This window comes from Pristiophorus japonicus, chromosome 4 (assembly GCF_044704955.1).
Source record: "Pristiophorus japonicus isolate sPriJap1 chromosome 4, sPriJap1.hap1, whole genome shotgun sequence".
Lineage (NCBI taxonomy): Eukaryota > Metazoa > Chordata > Chondrichthyes > Pristiophoridae > Pristiophorus > Pristiophorus japonicus.
Window position 1 is genome coordinate 282651571 of NC_091980.1, and position 3339 is coordinate 282654909.

A 3339-nucleotide genomic window follows, 5' to 3' on the forward strand; every position below is an offset into this window, starting at 1 on the left:
TTAGGAGCTGTGTGTGCTGTGCTCTGTGAATATATCACATTTGGCGTCGAGATGGGATTTTTCGGATGATTTAAAGCTTAAATTTTTTTGGTGAAGGATTCAGCCAGCCGACAGAGAGACTTTGGAAGTTACTGTCTTTGGAAAAAGCTACAAAAATCCGAGGTAAAATACAGCACACACTGTGAACAGATAGAGATTAAAATGGCAGGTGTATTGGGACATTTGGGGGAATATAGGCACGACCGGGAATGTTTTAAAGCATACGTGGATCGGCTAGAAATGTATTTCACTGCAAATAACATAATCGAAGTTCCAGACAATGCAGTCCAGAACCAGGCTGTGTTGGAATGTAAGAGAGCGATTTTCTTACCGGAGGCAGGTCCGGCATTGTATGAAACGCTAGTAAATCTGCTTTTGCCTGATGAGCCAAAGTACACAACGCTTAAAGAGATTTTAACGAAGCTGGAGCAGCACTATTAGAACCATTAAAAATTGCTGAAAGCTATTGTTTCGGGATTCGGAATCAAAAGGCTGATGATTGTATCAGTGATTACATTGTAGCATTAAAAAAGCTATCGATGCACTGTAATTTTGGAAACTTTTAAAACCGAGCATTACGAGATCGTTTTGTTTGTGGGGTGAAAAATGATGTGATCAGAAGGAAGTTATTGACAGTGGATGACTTGACTTTTGAGATTATTTGTCAGACAGCGAGGTCAATGGGCCTGGCCGAACAATATTCCCGAGAATTAAATAATAAGTACGGTCGTCAGTCAACCGAGGTAAATCACTTGCAGGTTCAAAGTAAAAGACGGTGGGGGCCCAAAGTCTCAGAAACTGGAAATTCTAACAGAGCATCAAAGTCATGCTATAGGTGTCTGGGACAACACATTGCTCAAAGTTGTCCATACGTGAAGGCAGAGTGTTTCTTCTGCAGAAAGACTGGGCATATTGCGAAGGCATGCCGACTGAAGGGTAAATCAGCATTCAAAGCTATGAGTCCAGCGTTCAAAGCTATGAGTAGAAATCCCAAGAGACTACATAGCATGGAAGAACAACAACAGGATGAGGAGATTTTAGAGTTACACGTCATCAGGTGCATGAGGTTAAAGGACAGCTATTCGGAAAGTATCAACATCCAAATAGCTGTTGCGGGATTCAAGATACCAATGGAAATCGGCACGGGTGCATCCGTGAGTGTAGTACCGGAGTCGCTGTACCTCGACAAATTGCGTGATTACCAACTGGAGGAATCCAAGAAAGAGCTGCGAGGCTACTCGGAGAGAAAATTCCTGTGGTAGGTCGTATCACCGTACCGGTGAAATATAAAGATCAATTTTAGAACTTACCTCGAATAGTAGTGAAAGAAGACAAGCCTGCCTTACTCAGAAGAAATTGGTTGAGCTCACTGAAGCTGGATTGGAATGAGATTTTCTGTGTGGAAGCAAGATTTTCATCAACAGATGAGGTTATCAAGAAGTATCCGAAGATGTTCTGTGAAATGGGCAGTCCAAGCCAAGGCTTCAAGGCGAGTGTCAGGGTACAGAAGGACACTAGATCGGTTTACTCCAAGCCACGTTCCGTACCATATGCACTCAAGGAGAAAGTTGAGCAAGAACTCAAAAGACTAGAGACTGAGAACATAATTTGTAAGATTGATCGATGTAATTGGGCTACACCCATTGTTGTTGTACCGAAGTCTGATGGAAAGGTAAGATTGTGTGGTAATTATAAAGTAACCGTAAACCAGGTTCTAGAGGGTAATGTCCCCAATACATTGCCGAATATAGAACATTTTTTCACAACACTGACAGGTGGTCAGATTTTCTCAAAAATGGATCCTCCGAATGCCTACTTACAGCTTGAACTAGATGAGGAGTCCAAGTCATGTTTTACTATAAATACTCATCTAGGCCTATATCAATTTAATAGGCTGCCGTTTGGAGTGTCTTCCGTCCCTGCCATATTCCAAGGGGATATGAAGCACATTTTGCAAGGGCTAGTATGTTATTTGGATGACATACTAATTTCAGCATCAAATAGGCAAATTCCTAAAAACATATTGAATGAAGTCCTCAAACGGCTAGAGAAGCACAGAGTACGAGTGTTTGCCCGTAAGTGTGAGTTATTTAAAAACTCAGTGGAGTACTTAGGGTACAGAGTAGACAAAGATGGTTTATATCCGACCAAGGAAAAACTGGATGCAATCAGAAATGCACCCCACTCCCAGGAATGTCACTGAACTTCATCCATTCTTGGGTCTTTTGAACTATTATAGGAAGTTCCTACCAAATTTGGCTACAGTACACTTAATGAACTTTTGAAAAAACAGGTCCATTGGAAGTGGTCAAAAGAATGCGATACAGCATTCAAGGAGTGTAAAAGCAAATTGGTAGAGAGCACGATGTTAGTTCACTATGACATATCTAAGGAGATTAAGTTAGCATGTGATGCCTCTTCGTATGGAGTTGGGGCAGTGATCTCTCATGTATCATGTAGTGGGGAGGAGAGACCAATTGCTTTTGCTTCACGCACTCAGTGCAAGTGAGAGTAATTATGTGCAAATTGAAAGGGAAGCTTTGGCATTAATTTTTAGGGTCAAGAAGTTTCACAAATACTTGTATGGTCTAAAGTTTACCATCGTTACGGACCATAAGCCCTTGTCAGCAATCCTCCATCTAAAGTCTCCAGTTCCAACATTAGCTGCAGCCCGAATGCAGAGATGGGCTTTGATTTTGTCAGCATATATATATGATATTGAATACAGATGATCAGCTGATCACAGTAATGCTGATGCAATGTCTAGATTGCCTTCCCCATCACGAGTTACACCCGATAGGGAAGAAGTGTTTTATTTTTCATACATTGATGAACTGCCAGTCACAGCTGAAGAGATTGGTAGAGCAACTAAACGTGACCCAGTGATGTCAAAGGTGTATGAGTATATTGCAAATGGATGGCCAAACCAGGTAACAGACAAAGATACACATCCATTCTTCATTCGTAGGAATGAATTATCAGTCGATAAAGATTGTATCATGTGGGGTGCAAGAGTGGTTATTCCAAATAAATTCCAGTCCAAATTATTCGGAGACCTCCATGACCAGTACCTGGGAATGTGCTTGACCAAGACTTTTGCATGCAGTTTTTTATGGTGGCCAGGTCTTGATAAACGTATAGAGTACATTGTGAGTCAGTGTACGACATGTCAATCGGTAAACAAGCAGACACCATCAGTACCATTACAGCCATGGAAATGGCCTCCCAGGGTGTGGCAAAGGCTACATATTGATTTTGCTGAGTTAGAAGGAAAAAAATTGTTCATTGTGGTTGATTCGA